This window comes from Nomia melanderi, unplaced genomic scaffold (genome assembly GCF_051020985.1).
Source record: "Nomia melanderi isolate GNS246 unplaced genomic scaffold, iyNomMela1 scaffold0294, whole genome shotgun sequence".
Taxonomy (NCBI): domain Eukaryota; kingdom Metazoa; phylum Arthropoda; class Insecta; order Hymenoptera; family Halictidae; genus Nomia; species Nomia melanderi.
Genome location: NW_027475409.1, coordinates 15,001 through 27,500, shown reverse-complemented (window position 1 = coordinate 27,500; position 12,500 = coordinate 15,001). Strand labels below are relative to the sequence as shown.

The 12,500-nt window shown below is 36.3% G+C and overlaps 1 non-coding gene across 1 annotated transcript in view; it reads right to left on the bottom strand.

The window, feature by feature from the left end:
• The window catches only part of LOC143175990 (small subunit ribosomal RNA), a 1,921-nt gene extending 1,873 nt beyond the window's left edge, over positions 1-48 (bottom strand). The window contains exon 1 of the ribosomal RNA XR_013000613.1: positions 1-48. This exon is cut by the window's left edge and continues 1,873 nt beyond it. This is a non-coding gene — a ribosomal RNA (small subunit ribosomal RNA).
• Between the last annotated feature and the right edge of the window lie 12,452 nt (positions 49-12,500).

Below are 12,500 nucleotides of genomic sequence, written 5' to 3'. Positions count from 1 at the left end.
CTTAATCTTTGAGACAAGCATATGACTACTGGCAGGATCAACCAGGGAGCTTCGAGTAAATTTTCATCATACGAAGCAAAAATATGTATGTATATATATATCTTAGTCGCCGACTCTCTCCCCTTAAGAGTCGGATCGACGATACTTTTTCTCGTCTTTAAGACAGTTCTCTTTCTCCTCTCTCTTCTCTCTACTCTCTTCTCTCTTCTCTTTCGAGTTGGTAAATTTCGCTCCACTATTAGATTACCAACTCCGCACGAATTACCACATGGGTATATCCGCGCATATACATCAGGAGGACCTCCAAAAATTTCAAACTCTCCCGTGTATCTCTCCGAGATCTTTTTAGAAGAAAAAGAATCTCGGATGTCACATCGACTTTCAGGTTTGTAAGCACGTATGCTCGAGCGCTCTCCATCGTGTAAGCACGGACATAACGCACGAAGTCCGAAGACCGCGTACGTTAACATGCTGGACATATCGAGAAAGCGCGAACCATGCTAGGCGTACCCATGTCGAGGCCCTCGCGTTAAAGATCATACTCTTCTTTTCGTTCTCTCTTCTTTGCCCAGAAATAATATATATTTCTTATAATATATACCTCTTAGTTTATGTATTTCTCTCTTAGGACACCTCAATTTTATATGTATATATTATATTTCATTCGAACAATTTTTGTTCGTCGCCCCTTTTTGTGTGTAGTATTTCGTTTGGTCTTTGCCATTAAATTTTTGTATACGAAAAATATATTTTCGCTCGGATAGAAAACCCCTTTTGGGTTTCTGAGAGTTGATGTGAGAGTCGTACAAGTATAACGAATATACGTTGTATCCAACCCAACATTCTGGGCTTACCACATAAGGGCCATTCGGTCTGAGACACCGACCCGTGGTCATGCTGTGTAGAGAAAAATTCGCAACGGAACGCGGTACAGAACAGTCGAGGAATGGACCTCGAGGAGCTGAACGACTGCTTCTCGACCGAGATCGTAGAATAGCCGCTCGCCCGCCGCTGCGCCGACCGGTCCGCTCGAACCGACGTGCTCTCTTATAGTAACCAAACGGGCGGCCGCGACGACCGCGGCGCCGGCCGCTCAGCACGGGCGCTTATGGTGGTAAACTGCCGCGCGTACAGACCAACCGGCCGGGCTGCTGGTACTTAGCCGCTGAAACTATGGTCGATTCGAACATATATTAACATACGATTTTTATTCGATAAATCGTTATTGTACATATTAAACGTTAGTTTCCACCGAAAGAAAAATTTTTTAGAATTTTTTTTTTCCAAAAATTGCAAGAGTAAACTTTTTTAATATTCGATTTAAAAATTTTTAAATGCTTAATCCTTACATTAAACTACTGGGAGAACTCAGAAATCATAATGAAAAAAATTACAAAAATTTATTTTTCTCAGAAACTCCGAAAAACAGAGTGGTCGAATCCGTGCAAGCCGGAATTTTTCTAAGTCCCCACGGTCAAGAGTAAACTTTTTTAATAAGCGTTTTAAAATTATTTCAATGTTTAATCCATGCGTAAACATGACGTTTATTAACGTTTTTAACATTAAAAAAAATTACAAAAATTTATTTTTCAAAAAAAATGGAAAAAACCGATTCGTCGGAGCGAGGTGTCCAGCCCGTGCGGTAATTCCAGCAGGCGAATCGGACTTCCCGAAATTTTTCTAAGTCCCACGGTCGACACCAACTTTTTTAATAAGCGTTTTAAAATTATTTCAATGTTTAATCCATGCGTAAACATGACGTTTATTAACGTTTTTAACATTAAAAAAAATTACAAAAATTTATTTTTCAAAAAAAATGGAAAAAACCGATTCGTCGGAGCGAGGTGTCCAGCCCGTGCGGTAATTCCAGCAGGCGAATCGGACTTCCCGAAATTTTTCTAAGTCCCACGGTCGACACCAACTTTTTTAATAAGCGTTTTAAAATTATTTCAATGTTTAATCCATGCGTAAACATGACGTTTATTAACGTTTTTAACATTAAAAAAAATTACAAAAATTTATTTTTCGGAAAAAATGGAAAAAACCGATTCGTCGGAGCGAGGTGTCCAGCCCGTGCGGTAATTCCAGCAGGCGAATCGGACTTCCCGAAATTTTTCTAAGTCCCACGGTCGACACCAACTTTTTTAATAAGCGTTTTAAAATTATTTCAATGTTTAATCCATGCGTAAACATGACGTTTATTAACGTTTTTAACATTAAAAAAAATTACAAAAATTTATTTTTCGGAAAAAATGGAAAAAACCGATTCGTCGGAGCGAGGTGTCCAGCCCGTGCGGTAATTCCAGCAGGCGAATCGGACTTCCCGAAATTTTTCTAAGTCCCACGGTCGACACCAACTTTTTTAATAAGCGTTTTAAAATTATTTCAATGTTTAATCCATGCGTAAACATGACGTTTATTAACGTTTTTAACATTAAAAAAAATTACAAAAATTTATTTTTCGGAAAAAATGGAAAAAACCGATTCGTCGGAGCGAGGTGTCCAGCCCGTGCGGTAATTCCAGCAGGCGAATCGGACTTCCCGAAATTTTTCTAAGTCCCACGGTCGACACCAACTTTTTTAATAAGCGTTTTAAAATTATTTCAATGTTTAATCCATGCGTAAACATGACGTTTATTAACGTTTTTAACATTAAAAAAAATTACAAAAATTTATTTTTCGGAAAAAATGGAAAAAACCGATTCGTCGGAGCGAGGTGTCCAGCCCGTGCGGTAATTCCAGCAGGCGAATCGGACTTCCCGAAATTTTTCTAAGTCCCACGGTCGACACCAACTTTTTTAATAAGCGTTTTAAAATTATTTCAATGTTTAATCCATGCGTAAACATGACGTTTATTAACGTTTTTAACATTAAAAAAAATTACAAAAATTTATTTTTCGGAAAAAATGGAAAAAACCGATTCGTCGGAGCGAGGTGTCCAGCCCGTGCGGTAATTCCAGCAGGCGAATCGGACTTCCCGAAATTTTTCTAAGTCCCACGGTCGACACCAACTTTTTTAATAAGCGTTTTAAAATTATTTCAATGTTTAATCCATGCGTAAACATGACGTTTATTAACGTTTTTAACATTAAAAAAAATTACAAAAATTTATTTTTCGGAAAAAATGGAAAAAACCGATTCGTCGGAGCGAGGTGTCCAGCCCGTGCGGTAATTCCAGCAGGCGAATCGGACTTCCCGAAATTTTTCTAAGTCCCACGGTCGACACCAACTTTTTTAATAAGCGTTTTAAAATTATTTCAATGTTTAATCCATGCGTAAACATGACGTTTATTAACGTTTTTAACATTAAAAAAAATTACAAAAATTTATTTTTCGGAAAAAATGGAAAAAACCGATTCGTCGGAGCGAGGTGTCCAGCCCGTGCGGTAATTCCAGCAGGCGAATCGGACTTCCCGAAATTTTTCTAAGTCCCACGGTCGACACCAACTTTTTTAATAAGCGTTTTAAAATTATTTCAATGTTTAATCCATGCGTAAACATGACGTTTATTAACGTTTTTAACATTAAAAAAAATTACAAAAATTTATTTTTCGGAAAAAATGGAAAAAACCGATTCGTCGGAGCGAGGTGTCCAGCCCGTGCGGTAATTCCAGCAGGCGAATCGGACTTCCCGAAATTTTTCTAAGTCCCACGGTCGACACCAACTTTTTTAATAAGCGTTTTAAAATTATTTCAATGTTTAATCCATGCGTAAACATGACGTTTATTAACGTTTTTAACATTAAAAAAAATTACAAAAATTTATTTTTCGGAAAAAATGGAAAAAACCGATTCGTCGGAGCGAGGTGTCCAGCCCGTGCGGTAATTCCAGCAGGCGAATCGGACTTCCCGAAATTTTTCTAAGTCCCACGGTCGACACCAACTTTTTTAATAAGCGTTTTAAAATTATTTCAATGTTAATCCATGCGTAAACATGACGTTTATTAACGTTTTTAACATTAAAAAAAATTACAAAAATTTATTTTTCGGAAAAAATGGAAAAAACCGATTCGTCGGAGCGAGGTGTCCAGCCCGTGCGGTAATTCCAGCAGGCGAATCGGACTTCCCGAAATTTTTCTAAGTCCCACGGTCGACACCAACTTTTTTAATAAGCGTTTTAAAATTATTTCAATGTTTAATCCATGCGTAAACATGACGTTTATTAACGTTTTTAACATTAAAAAAAATTACAAAAATTTATTTTTCGGAAAAAATGGAAAAAACCGATTCGTCGGAGCGAGGTGTCCAGCCCGTGCGGTAATTCCAGCAGGCGAATCGGACTTCCCGAAATTTTTCTAAGTCCCACGGTCGACACCAACTTTTTTAATAAGCGTTTTAAAATTATTTCAATGTTTAATCCATGCGTAAACATGACGTTTATTAACGTTTTTAACATTAAAAAAAATTACAAAAATTTATTTTTCGGAAAAAATGGAAAAAACCGATTCGTCGGAGCGAGGTGTCCAGCCCGTGCGGTAATTCCAGCAGGCGAATCGGACTTCCCGAAATTTTTCTAAGTCCCACGGTCGACACCAACTTTTTTAATAAGCGTTTTAAAATTATTTCAATGTTTAATCCATGCGTAAACATGACGTTTATTAACGTTTTTAACATTAACAAAAATTACAAAAATTTATTTTTCGGAAAAAATGGAAAAAACCGATTCGTCGGAGCGAGGTGTCCAGCCCGTGCGGTAATTCCAGCAGGCGAATCGGACTTCCCGAAATTTTTCTAAGTCCCACGGTCGACACCAACTTTTTTAATAAGCGTTTTAAAATTATTTCAATGTTTAATCCATGCGTAAACATGACGTTTATTAACGTTTTTAACATTAAAAAAAATTACAAAAATTTATTTTTCGGAAAAAATGGAAAAAACCGATTCGTCGGAGCGAGGTGTCCAGCCCGTGCGGTAATTCCAGCAGGCGAATCGGACTTCCCGAAATTTTTCTAAGTCCCACGGTCGACACCAACTTTTTTAATAAGCGTTTTAAAATTATTTCAATGTTTAATCCATGCGTAAACATGACGTTTATTAACGTTTTTAACATTAAAAAAAATTACAAAAATTTATTTTTCGGAAAAAATGGAAAAAACCGATTCGTCGGAGCGAGGTGTCCAGCCCGTGCGGTAATTCCAGCAGGCGAATCGGACTTCCCGAAATTTTTCTAAGTCCCACGGTCGACACCAACTTTTTTAATAAGCGTTTTAAAATTATTTCAATGTTTAATCCATGCGTAAACATGACGTTTATTAACGTTTTTAACATTAAAAAAAATTACAAAAATTTATTTTTCGGAAAAAATGGAAAAAACCGATTCGTCGGAGCGAGGTGTCCAGCCCGTGCGGTAATTCCAGCAGGCGAATCGGACTTCCCGAAATTTTTCTAAGTCCCACGGTCGACACCAACTTTTTTAATAAGCGTTTTAAAATTATTTCAATGTTTAATCCATGCGTAAACATGACGTTTATTAACGTTTTTTAACATTAAAAAAAATTACAAAAATTTATTTTTCGGAAAAAATGGAAAAAACCGATTCGTCGGAGCGAGGTGTCCAGCCCGTGCGGTAATTCCAGCAGGCGAATCGGACTTCCCGAAATTTTTCTAAGTCCCACGGTCGACACCAACTTTTTTAATAAGCGTTTTAAAATTATTTCAATGTTTAATCCATGCGTAAACATGACGTTTATTAACGTTTTTAACATTAAAAAAAATTACAAAAATTTATTTTTCGGAAAAAATGGAAAAAACCGATTCGTCGGAGCGAGGTGTCCAGCCCGTGCGGTAATTCCAGCAGGCGAATCGGACTTCCCGAAATTTTTCTAAGTCCCACGGTCGACACCAACTTTTTTAATAAGCGTTTTAAAATTATTTCAATGTTTAATCCATGCGTAAACATGACGTTTATTAACGTTTTTAACATTAAAAAAAATTACAAAAATTTATTTTTCGGAAAAAATGGAAAAAACCGATTCGTCGGAGCGAGGTGTCCAGCCCGTGCGGTAATTCCAGCAGGCGAATCGGACTTCCCGAAATTTTTCTAAGTCCCACGGTCGACACCAACTTTTTTAATAAGCGTTTTAAAATTATTTCAATGTTTAATCCATGCGTAAACATGACGTTTATTAACGTTTTTAACATTAAAAAAAATTACAAAAATTTATTTTTCGGAAAAAATGGAAAAAACCGATTCGTCGGAGCGAGGTGTCCAGCCCGTGCGGTAATTCCAGCAGGCGAATCGGACTTCCCGAAATTTTTCTAAGTCCCACGGTCGACACCAACTTTTTTAATAAGCGTTTTAAAATTATTTCAATGTTTAATCCATGCGTAAACATGACGTTTATTAACGTTTTTAACATTAAAAAAAATTACAAAAATTTATTTTTCGGAAAAAATGGAAAAAACCGATTCGTCGGAGCGAGGTGTCCAGCCCGTGCGGTAATTCCAGCAGGCGAATCGGACTTCCCGAAATTTTTCTAAGTCCCACGGTCGACACCAACTTTTTTAATAAGCGTTTTAAAATTATTTCAATGTTTAATCCATGCGTAAACATGACGTTTATTAACGTTTTTAACATTAAAAAAAATTACAAAAATTTATTTTTCGAAAAAAATGGAAAAAACCGATTCGTCGGAGCGAGGTGTCCAGCCCGTGCGGTAATTCCAGCAGGCGAATCGGACTTCCCGAAATTTTTCTAAGTCCCACGGTCGACACCAACTTTTTTAATAAGCGTTTTAAAATTATTTCAATGTTTAATCCATGCGTAAACATGACGTTTATTAACGTTTTTAACATTAAAAAAAATTACAAAAATTTATTTTTCGGAAAAAATGGAAAAAACCGATTCGTCGGAGCGAGGTGTCCAGCCCGTGCGGTAATTCCAGCAGGCGAATCGGACTTCCCGAAATTTTTCTAAGTCCCACGGTCGACACCAACTTTTTTAATAAGCGTTTTAAAATTATTTCAATGTTTAATCCATGCGTAAACATGACGTTTATTAACGTTTTTAACATTAAAAAAAATTACAAAAATTTATTTTTCGGAAAAAATGGAAAAAACCGATTCGTCGGAGCGAGGTGTCCAGCCCGTGCGGTAATTCCAGCAGGCGAATCGGACTTCCCGAAATTTTTCTAAGTCCCACGGTCGACACCAACTTTTTTAATAAGCGTTTTAAAATTATTTCAATGTTTAATCCATGCGTAAACATGACGTTTATTAACGTTTTTAACATTAAAAAAAATTACAAAAATTTATTTTTCGGAAAAAATGGAAAAAACCGATTCGTCGGAGCGAGGTGTCCAGCCCGTGCGGTAATTCCAGCAGGCGAATCGGACTTCCCGAAATTTTTCTAAGTCCCACGGTCGACACCAACTTTTTTAACGACACCAACTTTTTTAATAAGCGTTTTAAAATTATTTCAATGTTTAATCCATGCGTAAACATGACGTTTATTAACGTTTTTAACATTAAAAAAAATTACAAAAATTTATTTTTCGGAAAAAATGGAAAAAACCGATTCGTCGGAGCGAGGTGTCCAGCCCGTGCGGTAATTCCAGCAGGCGAATCGGACTTCCCGAAATTTTTCTAAGTCCCACGGTCGACACCAACTTTTTTAATAAGCGTTTTAAAATTATTTCAATGTTTAATCCATGCGTAAACATGACGTTTATTAACGTTTTTAACATTAAAAAAAATTACAAAAATTTATTTTTCGGAAAAAATGGAAAAAACCGATTCGTCGGAGCGAGGTGTCCAGCCCGTGCGGTAATTCCAGCAGGCGAATCGGACTTCCCGAAATTTTTCTAAGTCCCACGGTCGACACCAACTTTTTTAATAAGCGTTTTAAAATTATTTCAATGTTTAATCCATGCGTAAACATGACGTTTATTAACGTTTTTAACATTAAAAAAAATTACAAAAATTTATTTTTCGGAAAAAATGGAAAAAACCGATTCGTCGGAGCGAGGTGTCCAGCCCGTGCGGTAATTCCAGCAGGCGAATCGGACTTCCCGAAATTTTTCTAAGTCCCACGGTCGACACCAACTTTTTTAATAAGCGTTTTAAAATTATTTCAATGTTTAATCCATGCGTAAACATGACGTTTATTAACGTTTTTAACATTAAAAAAAATTACAAAAATTTATTTTTCGGAAAAAATGGAAAAAACCGATTCGTCGGAGCGAGGTGTCCAGCCCGTGCGGTAATTCCAGCAGGCGAATCGGACTTCCCGAAATTTTTCTAAGTCCCACGGTCGACACCAACTTTTTTAATAAGCGTTTTAAAATTATTTCAATGTTTAATCCATGCGTAAACATGACGTTTATTAACGTTTTTAACATTAAAAAAAATTACAAAAATTTATTTTTCGGAAAAAATGGAAAAAACCGATTCGTCGGAGCGAGGTGTCCAGCCCGTGCGGTAATTCCAGCAGGCGAATCGGACTTCCCGAAATTTTTCTAAGTCCCACGGTCGACACCAACTTTTTTAATAAGCGTTTTAAAATTATTTCAATGTTTAATCCATGCGTAAACATGACGTTTATTAACGTTTTTAACATTAAAAAAAATTACAAAAATTTATTTTTCGGAAAAAATGGAAAAAACCGATTCGTCGGAGCGAGGTGTCCAGCCCGTGCGGTAATTCCAGCAGGCGAATCGGACTTCCCGAAATTTTTCTAAGTCCCACGGTCGACACCAACTTTTTTAATAAGCGTTTTAAAATTATTTCAATGTTTAATCCATGCGTAAACATGACGTTTATTAACGTTTTTAACATTAAAAAAAATTACAAAAATTTATTTTTCGGAAAAAATGGAAAAAACCGATTCGTCGGAGCGAGGTGTCCAGCCCGTGCGGTAATTCCAGCAGGCGAATCGGACTTCCCGAAATTTTTCTAAGTCCCACGGTCGACACCAACTTTTTTAATAAGCGTTTTAAAATTATTTCAATGTTTAATCCATGCGTAAACATGACGTTTATTAACGTTTTTAACATTAAAAAAAATTACAAAAATTTATTTTTCGGAAAAAATGGAAAAAACCGATTCGTCGGAGCGAGGTGTCCAGCCCGTGCGGTAATTCCAGCAGGCGAATCGGACTTCCCGAAATTTTTCTAAGTCCCACGGTCGACACCAACTTTTTTAATAAGCGTTTTAAAATTATTTCAATGTTTAATCCATGCGTAAACATGACGTTTATTAACGTTTTTAACATTAAAAAAAATTACAAAAATTTATTTTTCGGAAAAAATGGAAAAAACCGATTCGTCGGAGCGAGGTGTCCAGCCCGTGCGGTAATTCCAGCAGGCGAATCGGACTTCCCGAAATTTTTCTAAGTCCCACGGTCGACACCAACTTTTTTAATAAGCGTTTTAAAATTATTTCAATGTTTAATCCATGCGTAAACATGACGTTTATTAACGTTTTTAACATTAAAAAAAATTACAAAAATTTATTTTTCGGAAAAAATGGAAAAAACCGATTCGTCGGAGCGAGGTGTCCAGCCCGTGCGGTAATTCCAGCAGGCGAATCGGACTTCCCGAAATTTTTCTAAGTCCCACGGTCGACACCAACTTTTTTAATAAGCGTTTTAAAATTATTTCAATGTTTAATCCATGCGTAAACATGACGTTTATTAACGTTTTTAACATTAAAAAAAATTACAAAAATTTATTTTTCGGAAAAAATGGAAAAAACCGATTCGTCGGAGCGAGGTGTCCAGCCCGTGCGGTAATTCCAGCAGGCGAATCGGACTTCCCGAAATTTTTCTAAGTCCCACGGTCGACACCAACTTTTTTAATAAGCGTTTTAAAATTATTTCAATGTTTAATCCATGCGTAAACATGACGTTTATTAACGTTTTTAACATTAAAAAAAATTACAAAAATTTATTTTTCGGAAAAAATGGAAAAAACCGATTCGTCGGAGCGATGGTGTCCAGCCCGTGCGGTAATTCCAGCAGGCGAATCGGACTTCCCGAAATTTTTCTAAGTCCCACGGTCGACACCAACTTTTTTAATAAGCGTTTTAAAATTATTTCAATGTTTAATCCATGCGTAAACATGACGTTTATTAACGTTTTTAACATTAAAAAAAATTACAAAAATTTATTTTTCGGAAAAAATGGAAAAAACCGATTCGTCGGAGCGAGGTGTCCAGCCCGTGCGGTAATTCCAGCAGGCGAATCGGACTTCCCGAAATTTTTCTAAGTCCCACGGTCGACACCAACTTTTTTAATAAGCGTTTTAAAATTATTTCAATGTTTAATCCATGCGTAAACATGACGTTTATTAACGTTTTTAACATTAAAAAAAATTACAAAAATTTATTTTTCGGAAAAAATGGAAAAAACCGATTCGTCGGAGCGAGGTGTCCAGCCCGTGCGGTAATTCCAGCAGGCGAATCGGACTTCCCGAAATTTTTCTAAGTCCCACGGTCGACACCAACTTTTTTAATAAGCGTTTTAAAATTATTTCAATGTTTAATCCATGCGTAAACATGACGTTTATTAACGTTTTTAACATTAAAAAAAATTACAAAAATTTATTTTTCGGAAAAAATGGAAAAAACCGATTCGTCGGAGCGAGGTGTCCAGCCCGTGCGGTAATTCCAGCAGGCGAATCGGACTTCCCGAAATTTTTCTAAGTCCCACGGTCGACACCAACTTTTTTAATAAGCGTTTTAAAATTATTTCAATGTTTAATCCATGCGTAAACATGACGTTTATTAACGTTTTTAACATTAAAAAAAATTACAAAAATTTATTTTTCGGAAAAAATGGAAAAAACCGATTCGTCGGAGCGAGGTGTCCAGCCCGTGCGGTAATTCCAGCAGGCGAATCGGACTTCCCGAAATTTTTCTAAGTCCCACGGTCGACACCAACTTTTTTAATAAGCGTTTTAAAATTATTTCAATGTTTAATCCATGCGTAAACATGACGTTTATTAACGTTTTTAACATTAAAAAAAATTACAAAAATTTATTTTTCGGAAAAAATGGAAAAAACCGATTCGTCGGAGCGAGGTGTCCAGCCCGTGCGGTAATTCCAGCAGGCGAATCGGACTTCCCGAAATTTTTCTAAGTCCCACGGTCGACACCAACTTTTTTAATAAGCGTTTTAAAATTATTTCAATGTTTAATCCATGCGTAAACATGACGTTTATTAACGTTTTTAACATTAAAAAAAATTACAAAAATTTATTTTTCGAAAAAAATGGAAAAAACCGATTCGTCGGAGCGAGGTGTCCAGCCCGTGCGGTAATTCCAGCAGGCGAATCGGACTTCCCGAAATTTTTCTAAGTCCCACGGTCGACACCAACTTTTTTAATAAGCGTTTTAAAATTATTTCAATGTTTAATCCATGCGTAAACATGACGTTTATTAACGTTTTTAACATTAAAAAAAATTACAAAAATTTATTTTTCGGAAAAAATGGAAAAAACCGATTCGTCGGAGCGAGGTGTCCAGCCCGTGCGGTAATTCCAGCAGGCGAATCGGACTTCCCGAAATTTTTCTAAGTCCCACGGTCGACACCAACTTTTTTAATAAGCGTTTTAAAATTATTTCAATGTTTAATCCATGCGTAACATGACGTTTATTAACGTTTTTAACATTAAAAAAAATTACAAAATTTATTTTTCGGAAAAAATGGAAAAAACCGATTCGTCGAGCGAGGTGTCCAGCCCGTGCGGTAATTCCAGCAGGCGAATCGGACTTCCCGAAATTTTTCTAAGTCCCACGGTCGACACCAACTTTTTTAATAAGCGTTTTAAAATTATTTCAATGTTTAATCCATGCGTAAACATGACGTTTATTAACGTTTTTAACATTAAAAAAAATTACAAAAATTTATTTTTCGGAAAAAATGGAAAAACCGATTCGTCGGAGCGAGGTGTCCAGCCCGTGCGGTAATTCCAGCAGGCGAATCGGACTTCCCGAAATTTTTCTAAGTCCCACGGTCGACACCAACTTTTTTAATAAGCGTTTTAAATTATTTCAATGTTTAATCCATGCGTAAACATGACGTTTATTAACGTTTTTAACATTAAAAAAAATTACAAAAATTTATTTTTCGGAAAAAATGGAAAAAACCGATTCGTCGGAGCGAGGTGTCCAGCCCGTGCGGTAATTCCAGCAGGCGAATCGGACTTCCGAAATTTTTCTAAGTCCCACGGTCGACACCAACTTTTTTAAATAAGCGTTTTAAAATTATTTCAATGTTTAATCCATGCGTAAACATGACGTTTATTAACGTTTTTAACATTAAAAAAATTACAAAAATTTATTTTTCGGAAAAAATGGAAAAAACCGATTCGTCGGAGCGAGGTGTCCAGCCCGTGCGGTAATTCCAGCAGGCGAATCGGACTTCCCGAAATTTTTCTAAGTCCACGGTCGACACCAACTTTTTTAATAAGCGTTTTAAAATTATTTCAATGTTTAATCCATGCGTAAACATGACGTTTATTAACGTTTTTAACATTAAAAAAATTACAAAAATTTATTTT